This window comes from Pinus tabuliformis, chromosome 2_1 (genome assembly GCF_031772625.1).
Source record: "Pinus tabuliformis cultivar Carrire ecotype Pingquan chromosome 2_1, CPIR1, whole genome shotgun sequence".
NCBI lineage: Eukaryota > Viridiplantae > Streptophyta > Pinopsida > Pinales > Pinaceae > Pinus > Pinus tabuliformis.
This window is the reverse complement of record NC_142299.1, coordinates 597,495,298-597,523,131: the sequence shown is the minus strand read 5'-3', so window position 1 is coordinate 597,523,131 and position 27,834 is coordinate 597,495,298. Positions and strand designations below refer to the sequence as shown.

Sequence of the window (27,834 nt, the reverse complement as noted above, 5' to 3'; positions counted from 1 at the left end):
TTCTTTCAAATTGAGCATTCACCTCATGAAAGGTTACCTTAAAATTGCTCCATAGTTGTGACTATTCGAAATTGACAAGGTGATTAAAAAATAACATGTTTGTTTTAAGTTAATGGTTTCAATCATGAATCCATTGTGAAATTTCTCGCATTTTAGCTTCTAATTGTTCAATAATGAACCCATTGTGCATTGTTCCAATTGTAGAAAATTCTAGCCCTAAGTGATTCTTTCCCTTATGATCTCAATCAAACAAATCAATTATTGAATTTAATTAATGTAGAAATTAATTTCGGACCATAGCAACAATCATACAATAGCTGGAAAAGTAAATAGGATGCATAAAACAGTTTTTTTTTCTAAGTAAGACTAATTCAATTAAAAAAGGCAAAAATATAATTACACCGAGGCCCCGCCTCAAACTCTGTTTCTAGCTTTCATCGAAACAGTTGATACTGCCCCAGATTGGGGAAACCAACATGAAATTGCAAAACAGTTACCATATAACCCTGAACTGACATCAACAGACACCATAATACGACCTTGTGACACAGAGAAAAGGTGCAACTCAGCAACACTGGACATGACAGCAAACCAACAAAACTACTGAACTGCTAAACATACACAAAAATATCAAGCGACTGGACCAAACCGTGATCTACCTGAGGCCGATTTGGTTCATGGGTGGCTGCATTTGCCAGAGGGCATCAGTTGTTTTGCTACTCCTCCAGAGTTTCCTCGACCACGGGACACACATATTGTTCCCAATCGTCTTCCTTTTTCTCCACATCGCTCTTCTCAGCATCGCCTGTAGGCCCCTCCATCCGCTGGGTGCCTCTTGATCTGCCAGCACACCCCACTGTTAAAGCCACGACTACAGAGCAGCCACCCGCCCGTTGAAATTCGTCTACATGCTCATTGTCACCATGCATTCTGCTATGCCTGATTCCCTGGCTATCATCCTTTGAATTTTTCTCCTGACTCCTCTCATATCCTGGGCTCTCATCCCCTGAGAATGCTCCTTAGAGCTTGTCACTTGATCACTGTCCAGCATTTCTTCTTCAGTGAAGACAACAGTCACCTTGGCAGTGATAGTAGGTTTATTTAGACGGCTATGGAGCCTGAAATGGGTAGTGTGAGAGGCAGAGTTAGGACTCTGCTGGGAAATAATAGAATGGAGCCCAAAATCTCTGAGCGGATCCCTTGACTCCATCCCACGCCCCCGCCTACTGCGCGCGTAGGAATAGTGTCTGAGCTGAGGTCTGGGTTGAGGCTCATCTTCCTGGTCCTGAGGAGGGGAAGGGGGAGCCGAGCTCTGCGCAGTATGAGGTCTCGCCCTGCCTCCCCGAGAACCTCCAAATCGACTCCTCATTCGATGCCTTACCATCCTAGGGAGGACTGAGAGCAGATCAATGGGATATTCTGTTGGGGAGCGGGATTGATTACAGAAACAGGGCCTCTGAGCAGGACTTACAGGGCAAAGCATGGAGTGGGAGAAATGGTGGCCATTTCCAAAATCGATGCAACTAAGGTGCCAACAACGTTTTCATGTAGTTGTTCTGCTACCTGCGAGCTTTGCCTGCAGTGGACAATAGCTACGAATCGGGGGACGAACAATGGGAACAGGAGGCGCCATTCTGATATCTACTGTATCCATATCTCGGCCTGATGGGCCATTTATTTCCATCTGCATGCTGGTCAGATTTCAACTGCAGTGAGCCTGGATCCGGGCCCAATTCATCACCTGGCTGGTCCTTGCGCCGGCGTTTCTAAGTGAGCCCATTAATGCTCTTTGAAAACACCCGCATCCGGGTCATAAAACAGTTTTTGCATAAAATGGTTTTTGGAAATGTTTGAGACCACTCAGAGCAATGATGGCACTGCACAAAGGAAGTTTAATGCTTAGCCAGGTGGATGGGATTAAAACAAAATTGAAAAGGCCAACTTGCAGTCTGAAAAGGGTCAAGCCCTAAAAGAGACCTAAACTTCATATTAGACTATGGTGGAGGGACGAAAGGCCTAAGAAGGTTTGCTAGATTTTTGTAAAGGCAAAGCCTTTATAAACCAATTGTATAAAATGATTTTTGGAAATGTTTGAGACCACTCAAAGCAATGATGGGACTGCACAAAGGAATTTTGTGCAAGGAGGCTATCACATCAACCCAGGAACTTGCGTGAAAAGAAATTATATTCCTCCTCCCTTACAGTGACTATTGTGAAAGTTCCAAGAAAGTTACTATCACTATTCAAAGGAATAAGAAACTTTACTCTGTTCTTTCTTGGGTTCAAAGAAAATTGAAGAGTAACCATGACTGTCAAAAAGCAATAAATTAGATGTCACAAGATTAAAGCTAAAGATAAGACAGAAGAATACTAATATGGAATGGAATTTCAACAAAGGGACATGCCATTTTGGAAACATACCCTATAACATGACATAGGTCACAATCAAAAGCTGAAGATGGTCCATGAACCAAAATAGATTTTATATTTTTTATGCCATAACAGGGCCAAAGAAGATTGATAAGCTAGATTCTTTCACTATTCAAAGGAATTAAAATGTTTAGATATTTGTTTTCACATATTCTAATATGATCCCACTGTAGCAGAGTGAGGTACAAATGTTGGAGAATTCCTAAAACAATCGAGATTTTTTCAATTTTAGGACTCGAACTCAGATAGTCAGATTGCTGCCACTCCTCCTTCCATATTTCCCTGCAGATTTGATTGAATGAGGCCTTCAAGCATCAATGTACCATTACAAGGCACCATGGCCCGTTGGCAGAGAAAGTAAGTTGTGAGCTGAACATCCCATCGCTAAACACCGTGGCAACACCTATCTCTTATGTAGCATGTGCATTAAACTGCAACCCTTGAAAGCACGTTGGCTCCTGAGGAGTAAGGTTACTGACTAATGATTGATCCACATACATGGTGGACCAATTTTTCTTGAAATTTATGATTAAATGGATTGAAATTGTAGAGCCTGATTGGCACTGATGGACTCAGTAACAAATATCTACTTCACCCTGATTATGCACTATGGGTTTCATATACAATTTCATGGAACAAACAAACAATTTGATTAAAACTGTAGATTGTGATGGTATAGCTGGATTCAACAATAAACATATACTGCATCCTGATTTCTGCAAGATCATGAAAGTAAACAAATAATTTGGCTGTAATTGTATTTGTAGATTTTGATAGCATAGAAGGATTCAGTAACAAACAACTTACTGCACTTGAATTATGCCAGTTGTGACATACAATTTTCTCAATCAAAGAAACAAGAATATTTTTAGAAATGAGGGCCAAGGTCGCTATTAAATGCAGATTCTACATAACAGATAGGTAGAGCCAATGTCTTTAAATGAGATTTTTTGGAGTTTCCTAGTGAAAAAATTTGTGGCCAAATCTTGATTTGTGTCGTTTAAACTGGTTTTTTAATTGCATATACAGATTCAACACCCTCAAAAATCTCTGGGGCACTTTCTTTGTGAAGAGTTCACCTCGAGAGCTTGTGATTTCAATGAATCCCCAGTAGATTTTAGACAAATTTAATAGGAAAACTTTCCAAAAAATCACATTTAAAAACTATTAGAATCTAAAAATATCTTGCAATCCTAAAAATAAGAACAAGTTCAAACCATTAACCTTGCTATTATCTGCCAGATTCCTGATATATATAAAAATGCCCATGGTTGCCCCTATAAACAACATTTGCTCACCTGAAAACAAAGCACTGCTATCAAAGAGAGGGGAGACTGCACGAATCACAAACAAATGAAAGAGACTGTTAAACATTGTTGCTTGTCGCAGATTTTGTTTCTTTCCTGCTTGCAGTTATAGTATCTGTCCTTACCTTTGAGTATATTGGCTGTGAGATAAGAAGTGAAGAGAAGCGGAGGAAACCATTAAAGCAGCAGTAGCAGAGGAGGTTTCGACTGGGGCGACCTGGGAACACGTCCACATTACTCTAAACTCTTGATCTCTCCATTAGTCCTGTGAATGTGTTGCAAGGTCACCCCAGTCGAGCCTGCTCTGTCTCATTTATTCATGTGACCCAAGATGCAGGGGAAACCCTTTCTGAAACTGCGTCAATGAATGTCTGTAATTTATAATTTATTGAAATGAGATTGATAGAGAAGGAGAAAGGAACCAAAATCTGGTAGTACAAGTAGTACACGTGAAGTGCAGATATGGCCCTGAGATTTATGTTGAGTTAGGTCGAAATTAGATGGTTTCATACACTGTCGGTGGAAGCAATGAAAGGGCTTAATCTCCTCCATATTTAGGTTGAAAGGACAGTTGCCACGATGGGAGGTCAGTATGAAATTGCAATGTATGGAATGTAGTCCAATACTATTTTTACCAGAAAAAATTGAATAGTACAAACAATAATAATTTATTATAATAATAGAACGAATTGAAGTATAGTAAGGTTTGAAGGTGTCAAAGCCAGTGTGAATGTTGACATGTCTAACAGTGACTATTGAGACTATGACATTAGCCAGGGACTTGCACACCAAAACCCAAAACTAGTTTCTGGCCCGATAAATCTTTTGTTCATGGATGATATGTTATAAATCATATACATTTCACAACTTGCTTGACCACGGTAAGATAAGCACCGTACCTACCTAATGTATAAAAGAAGACTGATAAGCAGGAGGAGGGGCAGGCAGTCCACTGCCAAAGTGATGGTTGCTGTAATTAGTAGAGGAATTGTAAGAACCGTGCTCTAATATGTCTGATTTTGAGTCTGAGTCAGTAAAGAAAAATGCTCAAATGTAACTATGTGCTCCTTCAGCAACCATGATGTCATGGTGACTTGGGAGCTCCACAGGCAATTTGTGAATTTCTAACCAGTACATTAACCCACTTGCAACTTCTCTCGGTAATTCTTTCCTCGCATCTCTATTAGATACTTAATAGACATTTTAACATAGGATAATGTCTAAAACACAGGGAGAACATCAAGGTCTACAATGGAATTTATTGTGAGTATTAAAATGTTTAGATATTTGTTTTCAGATATTCTAATATAATCCCACTGCAGCAGAGTGAGGTACAAATGTTGGAGAATTCCTAAAACAAAAAATACTTGTGCCATTTTGACTTCTTTTGAAGTTGAAAATTCTTCGGAGAAAGACTAATTTCGAGATTTTTTCAATTTTGGTACTCGAACTCAGATAGTCAGATTACTGCCACTCCTCCTTCCATATTTCCCTGCATATTTGATTGAATGAGGCCTTCAAGCATCAATGTACCATTACAAAGCACCATGGCCCGTTGGCAGAGAAAGTAAGTTGTGAGCTGAACATCCCATGGCTGAACACCGTGGCAGCACCTATCTCCTATGTAGCATGTGCACTAAATTGCAACCCTTGAAAGCACGTTGGCTCCTGAGGAGTAGGGTTACTAACTAATGATTGATCCACATACATGGTGGACCAATTTTTGTTGAAATTTATGATTAAATGGATTGAAATTGTAGAGCCTGATTGGCACTGATGGACTCAGTAACAAATATCTACTTCACCCTGATTATGCACTGTGGGTTTCATATACAATTTCATGGAACAAACAAACAATTTGATTAAAACTGTAGATTGTGATGGTATAGCTGGATTCAGCAATAAACATATACTGCATCCTGATTTCTGCGAGATCATGAAAGTAAACAAATAATTTGGCTGTAATTGTATTTGTAGATTTTGATAGCATAGAAGGATTCAGTAACAAACAACTTACTGCACTTGAATTATGCCAGTTGTGACATACAATTTTCTCAATCAAAGAAACAAGAATATTTTTAGAAATGAGGGCCAAGGTCGTTATTAAATGCAGATTCTACATAACAGATAGGTAGAGCCAATGTCTTTAAATGAGATTTTTTGGAGTTTCCTAGTGAAAAAATTTGTGGCCAAATCTTGATTTGTGTTGTTTAAACTGGTTTTTTAATTGCATATATAGATTCAGCACCCTCAAAAATCTTTGGGGCACTTTCTTTGTGAAGAGTTCACCTAGACAACTTGTGATTTCAATGAATCCCTAGCAGATTTTAGACAAATTTAATAAGAAAACTTTCCAAAAAATCACATTTAAAAACTATTGGAATCTAAAAATATCTTGCAATCCTAAAAATAAGAGCAAGTTCAAACCATTAACCTTGTTGTTATCTGCCAGATTCCCGATATATATAAAAATGCCCATGGTTGCCCCTATAAACAACATTTGCTCACCTGAAAACAAAGCACTACTATCAAAGAGAGGGGAGACTGCACGAATCACAAACAAACGAAAAAGACTGTTAAAAATTGTTGCTTGTTGTAGATTATGTTTCTTTCTTGCTTGCAGTTATAGTATCTGTCCTTAACTTTGGGTATATTGGCTATGAGATAAGAAGTGAAGAGAAGCGGAGGACACCATTAAAGCAGCAGTAGCAGAGGAGGTTTCGATTGGGGCGACCTGGGAACACATCCACATTACTCTAAACTCTTGATCTCTCCATTAGTCCTGTGAATGTGTTGCAAGGTCACCCTAGTCGAGCCTGCTCTGTCTCATTTATTCATGTGAGCCCAATATGCAGGGGAAACCCTTTCTGAAACTGCGTCAATGAATGTCTGTAATTTATAATTTATTGAAATGAGATTGATAGAGAAGGAGAAAGGAACCGAACTCTGGTAGTACAAGCAATACACGTGAAGTGCAGATATGGCCCTGAGATTTATGTTGAGTTAGGTCGAAATTAGATGGTTTCACACACTGTCGGTGGAAGAAATGAAAGGGCTTAATCTCCTCCATATTTAGGTTGAAAGGACAACGCCATGATGGGAGGTCAATATGAAATTGCAATGTATGGAATGTACTCCAGTACTATTTTTACCAGGAAAAATTGAATAGTACAAACAATAATACTTTATTATAATAATAGAACGAATTGAAGTATAGTAAGGTTTGAAGGTGTCAAAGCCAGTGTGAATGCTGACGTGTCTAACAGTGACTATTCAGACTATGACATTAGCCAGGGACTTGCACACCAAAACCCAAAACTTGTGTCTGGCCCGATAAATCTTTTGTTCATGGATGATATGTTATAAATCATATACATTTCACAACTTGCTTGACCACGGTAAGATAAGCACCGTACCTACCTAATGTATAAAAGAAGACTGATAAGCAGGAGGAGGGGCAGGCAGTCCACTGCCAAAGCGATGGTTGCTGTAATTAGTAGAGAAATTGTAAGAACCGTGCTCTAATATGTCTGATTTTGAGTCTGAGTCAGTAAAGAAAAATGCTCAAATGTAACTATGTGCTCGTTCAGCAACCATGATGTCATGGTGACTTGGGAGCTCCACAGGCAATTTGTGAATTTCTAACCATTACATTAACCCACTTGCAACTTCTCTCGGTAATTCCTTCCTCGCATCTCTATTAGATACTTAATAGACATTTTAACATAGGATAATGTATAAAACACAGGGAGAACATCAAGGTCTACAATGGAATTTATTGTGAGTATTAAAATGTTTAGATATTTGTTTTCAGATATTCTAATATAATCCCACTGCAGCAGAGTGAGGTACAAATGTTGGAGAATTCCCAAAACAAAAAATACTTGTGCCATTTTGACTTCTTTTGAAGTTGAAAATTCTTCAGAAAAATAATCCCAACAGCAATGTTAAGATACACACAATAATCCCAAAATAGGGACATCCAGTTATGCCAATGCAGTAAGATCACCTGGAATATCACATAGAAAACAGCCACAAACCAAAGATCGCCCATGTGGCATGGCACTGAAACCGTTTACAATGTTAGTAACAAAGTGAGGAAGGATACTATGACATTAGCCAGGGACTTGCACACCAAAACCAGTTTCTGGCCTGATAAATCTTTTGTTCACGGATGATATGTTATAAACCATATACATTTCACACTTTGCATACGTATAGAAGTTCAGTTCGGCTAAACTTAACAGAAAGGAAGTATATCTCTAGGTGATAATGACAACTCTTCCATGTTACACTTAAGCTCAGTACCTTATAAGGATTTTGTGCTAGAGGGTGCAGATTTGTGTAATAGTAGATAAAAATCAACTCTCTAATACCATTTTTAAATATTTCTAATAATTTTTTATATTTCTAAATCAAATTCCATGAATTTGCCAGAATTCTTAATTCCATTGCTAATTTGTAAATAGCTGCACACACATGTTATTGCAGTTTAGGGTGGGATAACTGTGTACACTGTTCCAGGTGGGAGAAATCTGTGCATAGATTGACAAAGGAAAAAAAAACCACTTGCTATTCAGAAAAAATACCAAAAAAAGTCGTGAAAATAAATTAATATAAATACATACTGGCCTTGATTTTTTAACCATTAAAAAAAATTAGCATTTTTTTTTGCTCAATATAATATAAAATAACAAACAAACATCTTCAATGAAACGAGATTCGAAAGAAGGAAAATCTTGAATTTGAAACTATGTGGCATGTAAGTTGTCTGAAATTTGAATATACAAACTGAAATTAATGAACATCAGTGACATTATGTCATCAAAGCTCTACTCGTTGGAGCCAATGCACAATATATTTGTTCACAAATTCCAAATACAGTCAAAGGACACACAATAAACAAACCAAACGTAGAAGATAGTCTTCCACAATTTTCAAGTATTGATATCATTATCTGATTGGATACTCAAAGTAGAAAAATAGACAGATACATTCAAACTATTCACGTTTAGTGCAAATATGTAAAATGCAAAAGGGCAACCCTTACACTACAAGGTGGGTCAGTACATCAGTGACATTATTTCGTCAAAGCTCTACTCGTTGGAGCCAATGCACAATATATTTGTTCACAAATTCCAAATACAGTCAAAGGACACACAATAAACAAACCAAACGCAGAAGATAGTCTTCCACAATTTTCAAGTATTGATATCATTATCTGATTGGATACTCAAAGTAGAAAAATAGACAGATACATTCAAACTATTCACGTTTAGTGCAAATATGTAAAATGTAAAAGGGAAACCCTTACACTACAAGGTGGGTCAGTGCATCTCAAGAACTGAACCAATAAGAAGCAACCCTCGTAGCCACAATAATGACCCACATTCAAACCCTGGAGGCATAAAGCCTTGATCTTGTGTATTATTTAGTTGAGTTTGATGACCATGACCACATGTTAAGTGACAATGGTGGTGTAAGAAATAGTCTCTTATTCAGTTTGTGAACCCTACCGAGATCATGTGGAGTTGGGTTTCATAAATCTAAAAATGAGAGAAATGAAGACATAAATGGTACAAGAAACAGGTGTCTTATTAAGTTATTCAGGTTGTGGGCTTTATTGCAATCATGCAGATTGAGGTTTACAACTCACCATGCATCAAAAAACAAGAGAGAATTAAGGACGAATGGTACAAGAAGCAGGTCTTTTATTCAAGTTTTGGGCTTTACTGCAGTAATGTGGAGTTGGGGTTCCTTTTTACTTACATATCCAAAAATAAAATAAAAAGGAATGAGGGCACGGATGGTACAAGAAATATGCACTTTTTTCAAGTTGTGGGCTTTACTGCAATAATGCAGATTTATGAAAGAACGGTACAAGAAACAGGTCTTTTATTCAGGTTGTGGGCTTTACTGTGATCATGCGAAGTTGGGATTCTTTTTCTCTCACAGAGCTATACAAAGGGCAGGAATGAGGACAAGTATGGTACAAAGAATTGTTCCTATTTATTCAAGCTATGTACTTTACTTCAATAATGCAGATTCATAAGGCTGTTTAACTTCACTTCAATAATGCAGATTCATATAAGGATGGTATAAGAAACACGTCTCTTAATCAGGTTGTCGGTTCTATTACAACCATGAGAGTTGGGGTTACGGTTCATGAGCTCCATACCACTAGGTGTCAAGTTTGAATCTAAGTCTGAATCTCACTTGAGAAATCTGAATCCCCTTAGAGGTGAGGTAAGGTGCACTAGTCTATTGCCTATGCCAATGCCAATGGGTCTAGCATGTCTAAAGGTTAAATATACCATCCATGAATGTGGGAAACCATCCTTCCGAAGGGTTTCCTTTCTTCAGTGATGGGAGAATTTATTAGAGGCTGAATGGGTCAAAACAGTCAAACTCCAGTAATATTCTAGCTTAAAATCCAGCAGTCAACAAAATGTCCATAATATTATCAGAGCTGTTGTAGGATGGATCTGTATGAAGCCCGTTTTCTGTCAAATTGTTTATGCATACAAGATTATTGTAAATGCCACCATCTTACATCTTATTTCTGCCCATTCGTTTGAAACACAATGTTAGCCATGGATTTACAGCGCACTCATGAAATAAATAAAAAATATGTACTGCAGATCAGAGAGCCAACTTGAAGGTTGAATAAAGGATCCAATGGAAGAACTTTAGAGACTAAAACCTAAAAGAACATAATCACAATCAAAAGGTTTTTTTAAAAAGATGAAAAGTGACTTGTGCAACAGTGACTTTCAGGCATAATATCTTACCTCAAGTCAGAAACTAATAATCGAGAAGAATTGTGACATATAAAGAATCATTGAAGAAAAAAATGAATAAACAAAATGCCTTTCAAAAATAGGAAATAAAGAGAAAACACTAACATTACCCTGGATACATCAGTGTCTGATCCGAACAGGTTTCGAACATACTGGATGTTGGGGTACAGAGTTTTCTCTAGATTGCTGCCCAGCAATAGTAGATAGAGAATTTGAAATCGAAAGCCGTTAATGTTGCTGCAACTTGCAATGTATCTAAAAAAATATAGTTTATATTTTTACATAACAAATGCTAAGTCATTAAGATTTCGATAATAGGTGGCCTCCGGAGTAAGCTGAGCCAATTTTTCAAGCGTTACAGGTTCCTCTACCAATCGACCAGTTTTGTCAATATCTCCAATGTTTGTTTCCATGCTCATTTTCGCTATCATCATAGCATGTCTAGAAGCATCAATTGCTCTTTCCTGCACATTCAATATTAATTCAGTAGACCACGGTTTAAGAGGTGGCTTCTAATCCATGTTGATCTATGGAGTGCCCAATATAAGAAGAATGAGGGATACTTTCCTTCATTATACTTTTAGATGACATTACAAAACTAAAGACATCGCAAAGGTAAAATTCAAGGTTTTGAAACCTCTTGTAATCCAACCATTGTAATGTTTGCTTTAGCAATATCCATAGCATGCTTCTGTGGAATAACATGACTACTTTCATCCAAAATCTAACTGAACATTCCTTGCAAGGGTGCAAGATTGGTTGAAGCTCCACTCAAAATAACTAGTGAGAAGGAAGCTCCTTGACGTGCATATTTCAAAGATTTTATTGTAAATTTTGGGGATATTCCAAGCATATATCTTCAATTTTGACCATTATAGACATTGATGACTCCATAATATGATCATTTTTCACATCGATTGCTTTTTAATCGCACTAAATCCAAATTTGTTGTAAAATTTGTAGCTCAAGACATGGGTTTTTGTATAATTAGGACAAATAGAAGAAAACACGCATGGATCTCATAGAAAAACCAAATATGTCTTAGTCGTGGATAAGACTGAAATTGTGATGGTCTGTCTACAAATGCCTTAATGGCAATTGTTCCTTTCAATTTTATGAATCTGCTGTGTTTTTATGAACAGAAAACAAAACCAAACCATGCCAAAACTGAGATGAATGAGAAGGATAATTATTGCAGACACCGGAGCAGATTTCAATGGCCATGATGGCATGTATGTTGACGCTTCTATATGTGCTGGGAGTGCCTTGATATCAACTGCAAAACGTTCTTGAACCTGCTTCAGCACATCCTCCTCTGATGAAGAAGCAGAAGAAACAAAGGTAATTGCAAGACCCTTTGTGCCAAACCGTCCAGCCCTTCCAACCCTGTGCAAATAAGTATCTGCAGACTCAGGCATGTCATAGTTGATAACAATATTAACTCTTTCAATGTAAATTCCCCTGCCTACCAGATCAGTTGCAACCAGAAGCCTCTTATTCCCCTCCTTGAAACTTTTGTATCTCATCAGTCTTTCATCCTGCTGCATTCCAGAATGAATGCAGGTACAAGGAAAGCTGCACCCCACCAGCAGCTTGTATAGCTCAGAAGCCCTTTTCACACTCTTCACAAATATAACCACCTGGTTGAAATCCAGGACATCCAGCAAATCAGTCAGCTTCCTGTTCTTTTCTACCTCAGCCAATTTTATATAGTGCTGAACTAGACCATGAAGTGTGAGCTTGGCCTCATCATCAACATATATCTCCATAGGATCCTGCATGAATTTCTTGCAGACAGGCCTGATTTCCTTGCTCAGTGTGGCTGAAAACATCATGACCTGCTTGTCATGAGGGGTCATCTTGAAAATGGCCTGTACATCTCTCCTCATGTCCAAAGATTCCAGCATTTTGTCACATTCATCCAGAATAAAATGCCTGATATTTCTCAAACTGAGATCCTTGTGTTTTTCCAATGCCAGAATCCTTCCAAGGGTCCCAACAACTATTTGGGGGGATTCATTTTTAAATATTGCCTTGTGAGTTTTGATAGGCAGGCCTCCATAGAATACAGCAACCTTCAATTCTTTCAGATGAGTCATAAACCTCTCAAATTCATGGCATATCTGGTATGCCAATTCTCTAGTATGGCACAAAACTAGGGTAGAGACTTGGCCTTTTGTGGGTTCGATCTGTTGCAGAGTTGAAAGAACGAAAACTATTGTTTTCCCCCATTCCAGATTTGGCCTGACAGAGTACATCCATGCCCAGAATCGCCTGAGGAATGCACTCGTGCTGAACTTCTGAGGGATGTTCAAATCCAGAGTCCACAATTGCTTGAAGGAGCTCTGGCTTCAGTAGGAAATCCCACATAACCTTTCTTGGAGGCTTCATCAGTGGAAAAATGTTCCTCCAATGCTTGTGCGTCCAATTCCTCTTCTTCATAGTCCAGGAGCTCTTCATTATAAATCTCTTCCTTCGACTCTTCCACATTGTCTACTCCTTATTTTGCCATTTTCACTAAAAATATGAAGCACAAGCGCAGCTTTATGATGAAATAGCAGAAGAGGTTTTATTGTTGTAAAATATGAAATAATGATGCAGAAAACCAGCCATGTGTGTCTCAAAGCACCCTCAGAAATTATATAAATTAAGGTTCAACAGACATACCCATCTCATTCAAATTGGTGACAACTTCATAGGGTGATATTTAAAGTACATTTGAGAGAACTGCCTTTTCTGGCTATGTTGGTTATGTTTTCCACCAACCCTGCATCAAACACACTAATTAAATGTCATGTAGTCACTATTACATTTCAATTGGTGACAAATTCATAGGGTGATATTTAAAATACATTTGAGAGGGATTCTTTTTCTCTCACAGAGCTATACAAGGGGCAGGAATGAGGACAAGTATGGTACAAAAAATTGTTCCTATTTATTCAAGCTATGCACTTTACTTCAATAATGCAGATTCATAAGGCTGTTTAACTTCACTTCAATAATGCAGATTCATATAAGGATGGTATAAGAAACACGTCTCTTAATCAGGTTTTCAGTTCTATTGCAACCATGAGAGTTGGGGTTATGGTTCATGAGCTCCATACCACTAGGTGTCAAGTTTGAATCTAAGTCTGAATCTCACTTGAGAAATCTGAATCCCCTTAGAGGTGAGGTAAGGTGCACTAGTCTATTGCCTATGCCAATGCCAATGGGTCTAGCATGTCTAAAGGTTAAATATACCATCCATGAATGTGGGAAACCATCCTTCCGAAGGGTTTCCTTTGTTCAGTGATGGGAGAATTTATTAGAGGCTGAATGGGTCAAAACAGTCAAACTCCAGTAATATTCTGGCTTAAAATCCAGCAGTCAACAAAATGTCCAAAATATTATCAGAGCTGTTGTAGGATGGATCTGTATGAAGCCTGTTTTCTGTCAAATTGTTTATGCATACAAGATTATTGTAAATGCCACCATCTTACATCTTATTTCTGCCCATTCATTTGAAACACAATGTTAACCACGGATTTACATTGCACTCATGAAATAAATAAAAAATATGTACTGCAGATCAGAGAGCCAACTTGAAGGTTGAATAAAGGATCCAATGGAAGAACTTTAGAGACTAAAACCTAAAAGAACATAATCACAATCAGAAGGTTTTTTTAAAAAGATGAAAAGTGACTTGTGCAACAGTGACTTTCAGGCATAATATCTTACCTCAAGTCAGAAACTAATAATCGAGAAGAATTGTGACATATAAAGAATCATTGAAGAAAAAAATGAATAAACAAAATGCCTTTCAAAAATAGAAAATAAAGAGAAAACACTAACATTACCCTGGATACATCAGTGTCTGATCCGAACAGGTTTCGAACATACTGGATGTTGGGGTACAGAGTTTTCTCTAGATTGCTGCCCAGCAATAGTAGATAGAGAATTTGAAATCAAAAGCCGTTAATGTTGCTGCAACTTGCAATGTATCTAAAAAAATATAGTTTATATTTTTACATAAAAAATGCTAAGTCATTAAGATTTCGATAATAGGTGGCCTCCGAAGTAAGCTGAGCCGATTTTTCAAGCGTTACAGGTTCCTCTACCAATCGACCAGTTTTGTCAATATCTCCAATGTTTGTTTCCATGCTCATTTTCGCTATCAGCATAGCATGTCTAGAAGCATCAATTGCTCTTTCCTGCACATTCAATATTAATTCAGTAGACCATGGTTTAAGAGGTGGCTTCTAATCCATGTTGATCTGTGGAGTGCCCAATATAAGAAGAATGAGGGATACTTTCCTTCATTATACTTTTAGATGACATTACAAAACTAAAGACATCGCAAAGGTAAAATTCAAGGTTTTGAAACCTCTTGTAATCCAACCATTGTAATGTTTGCTTTAGCAATATCCACAGCATGCTTCTGTGGAATAACATGACTACTTTCATCCAAAATCTAACTGAACATTCCTTGCAAGGGTGCAAGATTGGTTGAAGCTCCACTCAAAATAACTAGTGAGAAGGAAGCTCCTTGACGTGCATATTTCAAAGATTTTATTGTAAATTTTGGGGATATTCCAAGCATATATCTTCAATTTTGACCATTATAGACATTGATGACTCCATAATATGATCATTTTTCCCATCGATTGCTTTTTAATCGCACTAAATCCAAATTTGTTGTAAAATTTGTAGCTCAAAACATGGGTTTTTGTATAATTAGGACAAATAGAAGAAAACACGCATGGCTCTCATAGAAAAACCAAATATGTCTTAGTCATGGATAAGACTGAAATTGTGATGGTTTGTCTACAAATGCCTTGATGGCCATTGTTCCTTTCAATTTTATGAATCTGCTGTGTTTTTATGAACAGAAAACAAAACCAGACCATGCCAAAACTGAGATGAATGAGAAGGATAATTATTGCAGACACCAGAGCAGATTTCAATGGCCATGATGGCATGTATGTTGACGCTTCTATATGTTCTGGGAGTGCGTTGATATCAACTACAAAACGTTCTTGAACCTGCTTCAGCACATCCTCCTCTGATGAAGAAGCAGAAGAAACAAAGGTAACTGCAAGACCCTTTGTGCCAAACCGTCCAGCCCTCCCAACCCTGTGCAAATAAGTATCTGCAGACTCAGGCATGTCATAGTTGATAACAATATTAACTCTTTCAATGTAAATTCCCCTGCCTACCAGATCAGTTGCAACCAGAAGCCTCTTATTCCCCTCCTTGAAACTTTTGTATCTCATCAGTCTTTCATCCTGCTGCATTCCAGAATGAATGCAGGTACAAGGAAAGCTGCACCCCACCAGCAGCTTGGATAGCTCAAAAGCCCTTTTCACACTCTTCACAAATATAACCACCTGGTTGAAATCCAGGACATCCAGCAAATCAGTCAGCTTCCTTTTCTTTTCTACCTCAGCCAGTTTTATTTAGTGCTGAACTAGACCATGAAGTGTGAGATTGGCCTCATCATCAACATATATCTCCATAGGATCCTGCATGAATTTCTTGCAGACAGGCCTGATTTCCTTGCTCAGTGTGGCTGAAAACATCATGACCTGCTTGTCATGAGGGGTCATCTTGAAAATGCCCTGTACATCTCTCCTCGTCCAAAGATTCCAGCATTTTGTCACATTCATCCAGAATAAAATGCCTGATATTTCTCAGACTGAGATCCTTGTCTTTTGCCAATGCCAGAATCCTTCCAGGGGTCCCAACAACTATTTGGGGGGATTCATTTTTTAATATTGCATTGTGAGTTTTAATAGGCAGGCCTCCATAGAATACAGCAACCTTCAATTCTTTCAGATGAGTCATAAACCTCTCAAATTCATGGCATATCTGGTATGCCAATTCTCTAGTATGGCACAAAACTAGGGCAGAGACTTGGCCTTCTGTGGGTTCGATCTGCTGCAGAGTTGAAAGCATGAAAACTACTGTTTTCCCCCATTCCAGATTTGGCCTGACAGAGTACATCCATGCCCAGAATCGCCTGAGGAATGCACTCGTGCTGAACTTCTGAGGGATGTTCAAATCCAGAGTCCACAATTGCTCGAAGGAGCTCTGGCTTCAGTAGGAAATCCCACATAACCTTTCTTGGAGGCTTCATCAGTGGAAAAATGTTCCTCCAATGCTTGTGCGTCCAATTCCTCTTCTTCATAGTCCAGGAGCTCTTCATTATAAATCTCTTCCTTCAACTCTTCCACATTGTCTACTCCTTGTTTTGCCATTTTCACTAAAAATATGAAGCACAAGCGCAGCTTTATGATGAAATAGCAGAAGAGGTTTTATTGTTGTAAAAGATGAAATAATGATGCAGAAAACTAGCCATGTGTGTCTCAAAGCACTCTCAGAAATTATATAAATTAAGGTTCAACAGACATACCCATCTCATTCAAATTGGTGACAACTTCATAGGGTGATATTTAAAGTACATTTGAGAGAACTGCCTTTTCTGGCTATGTTGGTTATGTTTTCCACCAACCCTGCATCAAACACACTAATTAAATGTCATGTAGTCACTATTACATTTCAATTGGTGACAAATTCATAGGGTGATATTTAAAATACATTTGAGAGAACCACCTATAAGTTGTATGAAAGCTGACTTAGCAGTCTTTGGTTCCCTACCAAAGATTGTAACTATTAGTGCCAAGTGCTTTCAACTTTCTCCATGGTAGACGCTTGGAGGGTTGCATTGCACTAATAGATTTCAAAACTTTGTGACGAGGCTTGATTCTAAACTCTAAACTACACAACATGAGATTAGAATGTGTTAAAAGAAACTTTGAACAAAATAGTCCATGATTTTCTGCACTTTACAACCCACAATTCAACAAAAATGGTGGCATTAATTTAAGGACTTTGCCTTTGTAAAGGCCTGAAAATAAGCAGAAATATCCCAAGTAGAAGTAGAAGAGAAAATTGTTAATTGAAGTTAGAGGAGGAAAGGTTCTTCTAAATTTAGAAGTGCAATAAATTTGGTAGAAGAACCGGCATATGAACAGAAAACAAAACCAGACCATGCCAAAACTGAGATGAATGAGAAGGATAATTATTGCAGACACCAGAGCAGATTTCAACGGCTATGATGGCATGTATGTTGATGCTTCTATATGTGCTGGGAGTGCCTTGATATCAACTGCAAAACATTCTTGAACCTGCTTCAGCACATCCTCCTCCGATGAAGAAGCAGAAGAAACAAAGGTAATTGCAAGACCCTTTGTGCCAAACCGTCCAGCCCTTCCAACCCTGTGCAAATAAATATCTGCAGACTCAGGCATGTCATAGCGGATAACAATATTAACTCTTTCAATGTCAATTCCCCTGCCTACCAGATCAGTTGCAACCAGAAGCCTCTTATTCCCCTCCTTGAAACTGTTGTATCTCATCAGTCTTTCATCCTGCTGCATTCTAGAATGAATGCAGGTACAAGGAAAGTTGTACCCCACCAGCAGCTTGGATACAGTCAAAGGACACACAATAAACAAACCAAACGCAGAAGATAGTCTTCCACAATTTTCAAGTATTGATATCATTATCTGATTGGATACTCAAAGTAGAAAAATAGACAGATACATTCAAACTATTCACGTTTAGTGCAAATATGTAAAATGCAAAAGGGCAACCCTTACACTACAAGGTGGGTCAGTGCATCTCAAGAACTAAACTCGAAATCCGAGACCTTGGCCCTCATGTCATCGCCCAAAAGGATATTAGAGGGCTTCAAATCTCTGTGAATGAAGCTCGTCTGTGCAAGGCTGTGCAGGTACTCAACTCCGCGGGCGACATCGAGGGCAATGCTAAGCCTCTGTTTCCATTCTAGCGGCCTCAGCCCGGCCGCCGCCCATTCAAACAGATGCAAACTCAGCAGCCCCTGGGGCATATACTCGTACACCAGCATCTTCTCCCCGCTGTCGATACAGTACCCAAGGAGACGAAGCCGATGCGCTGCTCAGGCAGTTAAGGAGTTGCAGCTACCTCAACATAATCCAACGACTCAAGATGGCTCAATCGTCTAACATATCATCTAATGGTGCAAAGTAATGACACGTAGGCAGAGAGCAAAGTTGATTTCAGAGGGGAATGCCTTACGGCGTAAATATAATTATATCTTTATGGTTTAATTAATTGTGTATATTAATTGACAATATGAAAAGCTAATTCGAGAAGAAAGAAAAAATAAATTGACGTATGTTTCAACTCCCAAACCCACTATTAAATATGATCTATAAAATGTTCCAACTTACTTTTCATATCGGTACATTTGAGGCTCCTTTCGGTGGAAATACTGCATCACATGATATATTTAAACTATGCTTATTCAAGTTCACTATATGATTTGAAATGGATCAAAAGCGGGAAAAAAATGGACTATATGAACAAAGGGGACCGAAAGAAAACAGAATATTGGTGGTTGACACTCACTTTCAACTTATGATTTTGATCACTCGGTAAGAGGATGTCGTTGACATGTGGATCTAGCTTCCTAGGAATGATAAATGGAGAAAAAAATGAGAAACAAGAATGATATGATAAATACAAATATGGAGGTTTTTTGTAGACAACAATCTCTATCTTCTTAGTTCTTTTTACTAAATAAGTATGTAGATTCCAATGCTTATATTCAGTGTGGCCGTTAATATTGCAAAGGTTTTGATGGTTATTTGGATCCTTGTAGTAATGCGTAATGGGTATTGTTATTTTATATTTTCATTTTTATTTTTTTATATTTGGAAATAATGTTTATATGAGTAAACTAATAGATTAAGTTGGTTCGTTGTTGGAATTTGAGAGATTTTCTCAACAAGAAATTTTTTTTTGGAATCTATTGGATTTCATGAGCACTATTTATGTGGCTTTTAATTTGGCTTTGATAGAAATATACTACTTATTTGTGTGTGTAATCTGTCTGTCATGTCTACTAATCTAATTTGCTATTTCATATTAGAGAAAACTCTCTCCTAACTCACTTCAAGGAAAGCTAGGAAAATTCGAAGTAAATTTTTTAATTCTCTGTAAATAAATTAGTATAGAAATTATTTATTGTGAGTCATCAATTAATTCTCTGTGTTCATTGTTGTGAGTGATCAACTAATTTTTGTGTTCATTTCTCTGTTGTGAGAGCTGCAACTGTTTATAACACTCCCACCACGATTTGAGGACAACGTGTCATCAATGGAAATATTTGAACATAATCGTTTGTGTAGTGACTACAAATTGAGTGAAATGGTCATACTATCGATTGATTACTCGCGTTTATTTACCGATGGCCATATCATATGACTCTTATGGGTACACTGTCTGAAAAATTTGAGCAACTTGCAATATCTCCCAAAGATAAGGATATCCCTACATCCATGTTGCTTAGCCACCATGTACCCATTCATCATGCCACCAAACCTGTAGAAAGGTTTCCATTTCTATTTCCTCAAGAAAACCAAAGCAACACATTGGGACCAAAGAATATTTTAGTGAATCCTATTTTTTTTTCACAGGGACCATGACCAAAGAAGAAGAGTCAGGATCCTCAGGACAACATCTTTTTCCTATATATGAACCTCTATCTATCCAATTCACTAGATATCCAGCTCTTGGCCTCAATGGCAAGGAAAGATGCCAAAAACTTAGACCTTTCATTCTGGATCTTATAAAGAACAGAATATTGATGGCTTGAGTGCTGGTGAAATCAGAAAAATGATTGACTAGATGTATATTGAATATAAGCTTATGTGAATGAGAGGAAATCTAAAATTGAATCCTGCAAAACTCTCATCCAGTGCTTTACAGGTACCCTACAAAGATCATGGGAAGTAGAATCTTCCCCTAAATTACATGCAAAAATGGAAGCAAAATTTTTTAAGGACGAAACTAGAGATGTTATCCACAATGAAAATGGTGACCCCCAAAATAATATGATTGGACATTAACCTCCTTCATCCTAGAACATTGGTGTGGAGAAACAATAGAAATTGAAAATAATGACACAGGAAAAACTGCCTAAAGGCAATTTCCCTACTTTTCATAATCACCTTACCACAAACCTATGCGTTATGGCCCACCTATACTGATCGGAAGCGTTTACATTGGTGGATTTTATTGAAAACCCAACCAATCACCAAACAACGTTTCTACACATAACCCGCCAATGAACACTGAACAACAATTGGTATTTGAATAGCAACCGGTCCAATGTTGACTTCCCACATTGACTTTCCATTTTTGCACAGGTGCTTCACTCTACGTTGTTGATCTTACCATTCAATACGATGGCTTGTGGCCCTTCAACTAGCACGCAGATTACCAAACAACTCAACTCCCGTAGTTGACTGTGACATAAGCATTTGAAATTTACATCGACGGTTGTGATTGAGTACAGGCCTTCGACCACAATCAAGACATCTGTACACTCCTATCCCCCACGGTCTATTCATCTGCCATTCTTATTTCAGCCTTAGTCACAATTCCTCTATAGATTACATTATATTCTCACTCTCTATCTATGCTTCATCTATTAAAACCCTTTTGTCAGAACAAGAATAGGAATTGAACTCTTGGTTCCAGAATAGAACTACACTACGAAAACTGAATACCCTTCATCTCTACTCTAACACAGAGCTACACAGGATTATTGCTTCCAATGTTACTATGCATACAGATCTCCTTTATATGTGGGGAATATACCAGCCCAAACTAGATCAATTCTAGAATCCAGTTTGGTCATTACACTTCTGATCAATTCATATATGTACTTCCTCTTGGTGTCAAACAGAGAATTATCATCTTGATTTCTTTCCTGGAATGGTCGAATTTAGGTTTTAACGTAGATCTTCCTTCGTTCAACCGTGAGTTGTCTCTGAATTGAAATCTTTGATCCTCCTGATCCAAAGATCACTATAGCAAATGGATTCAATGGCTTAATATACACATAAATGCTTTAACTTCGATTAGATCATCATGATGATCACGATCGCTCTCTCATTCCACTAGATTCTTGTACAGAGCTCTCGACTAATGATCCACACTAAACTTCACATAGACACAGATTCATCTACCAACCTTACCCAATCAGAGAATCGACATCACAGGCTTCTTGAATGCATATTTTTAGATCTAAAGATTCAACTTATTACAATGTTCTTTTAAAATGATAGAATTTCTTCAACACAGAACATTAAAGGAGCTAATCTCTTATCCAAGACTTCAACAGGAATTTAATCAATCAACAATCATCCAAGATGAAATAACATAATGAAAACTTTCTTTCATTAATCAAACTATTTATATAAAATGCTTGGCCTGATTTCTACATTTGAAATGGACCTCACACATTTCCTCGCACCCATATCTGCCTTTTCCTCTATCACTACTTCTCCCTATCCTCTTTATCCTCATACGTAGGCTTACATTTATAGAATTAATTACATAGTTCTCAATTATACTAAATCGATGATTTTCTCTATAGATCACTCAACTAAATCATAAAATATCTTATCTCTCTTTTGACGCAACTAATTTATATTCAAGGAGCTCATAATCCCGAACATATCTATACAACCCAACTCTTCTCATATTCTCAATTATAAGAGAATATTTACAATAAACCACACACTCAGATTTTTCTCTTAAAATGTACATACTTTATAAAATAATTAAGAAAAACGTTACCCCCTAAATCAACCAAATAAACAATGACATTTGAGCAAGATGTTCCTACATCAGACTCCCCATGTAGAAAAGTTTCCATAGGCTCCTGTCTATGAGGTCTGTCACTTTTTTGTAATAATGGGATAGCCACAAGTCTTAGTGACTTGCTACCTCCATGATTCCAAACTCTGTTTTGCCACTGGTCCTTTAAAGTATCAAATCCATTATATAATTTTGCACATAATTCCCAGAATAGTATTTTCAGAGAATTATTGAACATGATTCTCGACTTTCCATGCCACACCATCTTTACCTCTGGAAATATAGACTTCTGAACTGCAAGTGGAAACTCAAATTCCAACTTTTCTGGTCTCTGAATTTCGAATGGGTTTCGAACTAGCTTTACATCAGCACTTATAGTTTTATCAGCTGACTCGGTAGAGTTGAAATTAGTAATAGCCAAATCTGAAAGCTCACCATCACCAACATCACTCACTCTATCAACCAGATTCCATTAATTTTTACAACAATTACTTCCGCCAATTGCTCAGAGCAGTTCCTCTTTATCAATTACATCAATACGATTCATGTTTTCTGTAGTGTCTTCTCCTCCTTCCATTGCAATTTCTCTAGTCTTATCTTCTTCGACCTCTGGCACTTTGTCTGCTGCTTCCTTCTCCAATTTTGTTGGACACTCAACTTTCTGTAATGAATAGTAATCAATAACTTCTTCTTGATCACAACTATAGTCATTGACTGTCCCTATAGTAACAAATTTCTCCTCTGATATTGTACCTATATTCATCAACAAATCATTAGTTTTATAAAGCCAAGACCTTTCGCCCTCTTTTGATGCTTCAAGCACCAATCTCCCATCATAGACCTTCTGGGTTTCAACAGATCCTCTTTTTTGTGACTCCATTCCTTTGAGTCTCTCCTTATCTAACAAATCAATATGAATTTGTTCAAGTTCTCTGAACTCATTTATCAGCTTGCGATTCCACTTTTGATGCGATAGCTTCCACTTGACCCATTTCTTCGTTCTCCATATGTATCTTCGATCTTCATTTGTCTTTCTTTGTAGCCACTCCGTTAATATATCTACTTTTTCTCTCATTACTACCAGACTAATCTCACGCTCTTCATTCTGCTGCCAATTGTAGTACCCCAACAATCTACTGCCTTTCTCAAATTTACTCTCATGTTGCTGATCATCTTTTTTAAACTGTTGGTTTCTTCCACCTTAATCTTGCTGGATTGATACTTTTGGTTCCTTCATGTCTATAAGGACATAGATTTCTTGTTTCTCCCGATCTTTCATCTCATCTTCAAATAATATCTACTCAATATATTTGATTTCAGAATCATATTTATTAATGTTATCTTCCATACATATAGCCACATTATTAATTGAAGAGTCAAAACATTCACCTAACTCTATAAACGTTAGAGACATTTCATCCTTATCATGCATGGTAATGACAATCTCTTCTTTATCAGGTTCTAAAAGCTTCGTTTCTCCTTCAGGTTCCTTGAGAGATATTTCCAAGAACTCTATTTCCATGTGAAATCTTTCTAGCATTTCATCACAACCTTAATTCTTAGCTTGATTCTTTTTTCTGGAAATCCTCCTGAGTTTTCTTGTTTTTTGTACCATCACATTACAAAATTCTTTCATCAATTTAATTAAACAAATTCATTTGCTTACCTTCTTAGAATACCACTACAACATTTTCATTATGCTTCTGGTCCATAACAACTTCAACTGACTATCTTACACCAAACAAAAATTCATCTATGAATTCCTTCTGCTGCAATAAATCAGCACCTTCCTCCTCTAAAAGGCATCCTCCATCATACTTCACCTCAAGAGATTTATTCATCTTTGTGACAGTTTCACCAGATTGTCCATCATCTTCTGCACATCCTGCAAACACACATGTTGGGCAGCGGATCCCCAGCGTAATGGTTTTGGGGCTTAAAGCCCACATTTTTGGGTATTGGTATTGTAAAAGCTCCACGAAGTACATAGAGTGCCAATTGTAAGGGGTCAAGTCTAAGGGTAGTCTGTCGTAAAATATTGTAAATTAATTTAGAATGTGTCACCCTACTCATGGTTCGTAGACCATGGGAATGTATAAATAAGAGCGAGGCTCTAAGTGTAAAGGAAAGTTGTTGTGATGTAAGAAGTAATATGGGTCTCTGAATGCAGCATTAGATCTAAGTCTGTAAGTCTAGATTTTGGGTTGTAATTGGGGATAGAGGTTCTGCATCTATGTGCGTGGACCCCTGCAGCTGTGTGCGCAGGGCAGGAAGTGGATTGTAGCTAGAAAAAGGAATTAATAAAGATAAGTTGGTTTTGCAATATTGTGTATTTGTTCTATATTGTAGTTTATGCATCTGGTTATGGTTTATGATTGTGCGTATGTCCGTTATGTTAAATGGTAACTGAAAGCATTGTGCCTTCTTAAGTAATTCAAGATCTAGAATAATATTAAGCACATAAAAGGTAATTTTCGTTTGTGCTTGTCCTCCAAGCCAAGCGAAGGTAGTTATCCTGAACAGGTGACTGCGCAGAAGTAGCGCAGCGTGCAGGATAGGCTCGCGAACTTCCAAACCTCATCAAGACATCCGTAGGGTGTGAAAACTTGGTTTCAACACCCTCCCATACTACCTCAGGTGAGACCTCAATCCGCGCTCCACGAATTATTGCCGAAAGGGTTGGTAGTTTCGGGATTTGTTTGGCTAAACATCTCTGAACCTGGGTCAGGCCCCAATAAGCCAACAAATGGTTCCGTTGCTAGGACCGAGATCTGCCTAAGGGATGTCTGATGTCAAAACACTAGAACCCTATGAAGAAAGAAATTGAAGATTGGTTGGATCAGAAGCTGCACAAGTTCATAATACAAGGAAACAAAACCCTGCAGATATCTGAGAAGAGGTGGTTGGATCGCTTCATATATATAGAAATCCATGAGATCTTCTTCGCGACTTTCTCTTCGAATTGTACGACTGGATCGTGAGGCTAGCAGACAACCAAGGAAGGTGCAAGATTGATCAACTGATAGTGTGGACTCGAGAGTTGGTGCACAGGCTAGAGGCATCTGAAGATAAGATCGTGCGGGTTGTAGACCATTGGCTGGATCAAATAATAGGAGGTTTTATCACTGAATTTGCGATAGACACAACTATCAGCTACAGTGAAGTAGAAATACGTTTTGTCAAGGGACCACAAGGTAAGTACATCAAGTCTTTGAATACCTGGATTAAGATGTTGTTATGTGAAAAACAGGTAATGCGAATATATTAATGAGTGGAATGACGTGGAGTGAAAAGGTCTCCAAAGGGATCAAAGGGTTAGGAAATAGTCCTTTAATTTCACCTCTATGAGCAAGTGAGGAAGAGCGCGCTTGGGTTTCTCTGAGGAGTATGGTCAGTTTTATCAGGCAGCGCATTCAGCAATTATCATCTCCGCTAACACCACCACTCCTGTCACCTTCTTCACCTCCAACTTCGCCCACACCGCCTCCACCAAACCAACAGTTTAGCATGGTGAGTGCAATCAAGTTGCCTGTATTCAGAGTAGGAAACGAAGATCTAGATTAGTTTTGGTTCATAGTAAGTGCAGTATGGGAAGCGCACAAGGTTATAGATGATAGCATTAAGAAGGCCACATTGGCAGGTGTGTTGTAGGATCGCGCCCTGACATGTTATATCAAGCACTCGAATGATCACCTGAGTTCCTAGCGAATATCCAGATTACATTGAACAGAGAATTTAGCCGGCCGAAATCGGAGACACAGTCGATCATCGGATTCAAGGAGATCACGATGCTTCAAGGCAAAATCCCCTGGGATCTGGATCAGAGGCTGAAAAGTACGATCTGTGAGGCTAATATGACTCTGACAGACATGCAGTATTGCGCGTGGTTTGTGGCATCTTTTACACCATACCTGAGTACGACACTGTCACAACAAAAGCTATCAGCCCAGGCAAAGGCGTTAGAAATGGCGATGAGGTTGTACGAAACACCAATACAGGATCCGGGGTTGGGAGTCTGACAAATTCATGCGCAACTACAAAACCTATGTTTGGAGATGCAAAGTTTGAAGTAGGATAGGGTGCCCCGACGAGATGCGCACGAAGAAGTGTGGTGTATAAATGTAAAGGCCAATGTCACGATAAGGATCATTTTCCTGTATTCACAAGCTATTTGGCGAGAGGGGGACTGATTCCGTTGAGACTAGAGGCACAAGTAAGGTCGAGTGCGCCCACTACACTCTGGTGCGCGATTTGTCAGGTGGGAGGAAAGCATGCGATGGACAACTATCACCTATTGTAGAAGTATACCCAAAATCTGCAACAACTGTACTGTAATTTCTATAGATCAGTGGGCCACGATGAGTAGACATGTCAGAGCTATGAGCTAATGATGGATAAGACCCCAACTTATTGAATTCAGATAGAATCACAAGGCTTCGATCCAGCCGTAGTAATAGCACGGGATGGATTTCAAGGACGAGGTCAAGGTCAAGGAGGAATGGGACTCGGAAGGGGCTGCGGACAGCTAATTTGTTACAATTACGAAGGGCCCGGGCACTACGCTCATGATTTTACCAACCCAATGAGACTATCTTGCTCGTATTTTAAATAGTTTGATCATGAAATGATAGATTGTTTGACGTTGATCACACAGATGAGCGAAAAAGGGGTGTTGTAGCCTACTTCAACGCAAAATATCCAAATGATGAGGTTTGAACCGCGCGAAGAAGACCTCAACGTGAACATGATGCTTAGAAGTGGTGTGACCATGGGGGAAGATAAGGGGAAGCAACCTAAAGAAGATACCTGGGTTCATAACGCTCCTACAAAGGAACCTGAGTTTGACTTGGAACGTGCAAAGGAAACATTTATCGAAGCTAAGAAGAGCTTCATGGAGGTGTCTACTTCAGGTAGTAAGGATCAACTAGAAATGGTTTTGGATCCTTCTATGCTAACTAACGTTTTAGAGACATGTATGAAACTACTACGTGAAAATAAGGTAGTCAAAGGACTACAAGAGCTGATCACTAGGTGCGAAGGGTCAGGGGAACCGCGCGTAGTTTGAAAAATGGGGAAGCATGCTTTGCACACCGAAAGGGAAATGTAGTTGACAGTGCAAATTGGCGAATATGTGATGGAGTAGGTAATCTTAGAATCTTAGACCTGGGTTCAGATGGGAATGTGTTACCAAAGCAGACTTGGGAACGCATGGGCAAGCCCGTGTTACAATGGTATCCTATTCAATTACGGATGACAAACTGACAAAAGATCTTGCCCATGGGGAAATTGCAAGGGGTAGCAGTGGATATCGAAGGTGCGAGCATGCATACAAACTTCGAGGTAATAGAGATTGTAGATGACAGTAATTCTTACCCCGCATTGCTAGGAATAGACTAGGCTACAGATATGAACGGAGTCATCAACCTAAAAAATTGGAAGATGATATTCGAGGAAAAGTCCCTACGCGTGGTAGTTCTGTTGGATCCCGCTGAAGGAGAACACTACACCAAACCCATGTGCAACAATGGAGGCAATGAGGAGCTGGATTATATCTACAAAATAACTGCGTGAAACCAGGATTGGCTAAATCTGACTGTAGATGG

General features: G+C 38.4%; 3 pseudogenes; all 3 read right to left on the bottom strand.

The window, feature by feature from the left end:
* Window positions 1–7,852: 7,852 nt before the first annotated feature.
* On the bottom strand, window positions 7,853–12,997 carry LOC149201868 (DEAD-box ATP-dependent RNA helicase 15 pseudogene; annotated as a pseudogene).
* Window positions 12,998–16,108: 3,111 nt separating this feature from the next.
* Window positions 16,109–16,519, bottom strand: LOC149201867 (DEAD-box ATP-dependent RNA helicase 15 pseudogene; annotated as a pseudogene).
* A 1,109-nt stretch (window positions 16,520–17,628) lies between these two features.
* On the bottom strand, window positions 17,629–17,955 carry LOC149201866 (DEAD-box ATP-dependent RNA helicase 15 pseudogene; annotated as a pseudogene).
* Window positions 17,956–27,834: the final 9,879 nt, after the last annotated feature.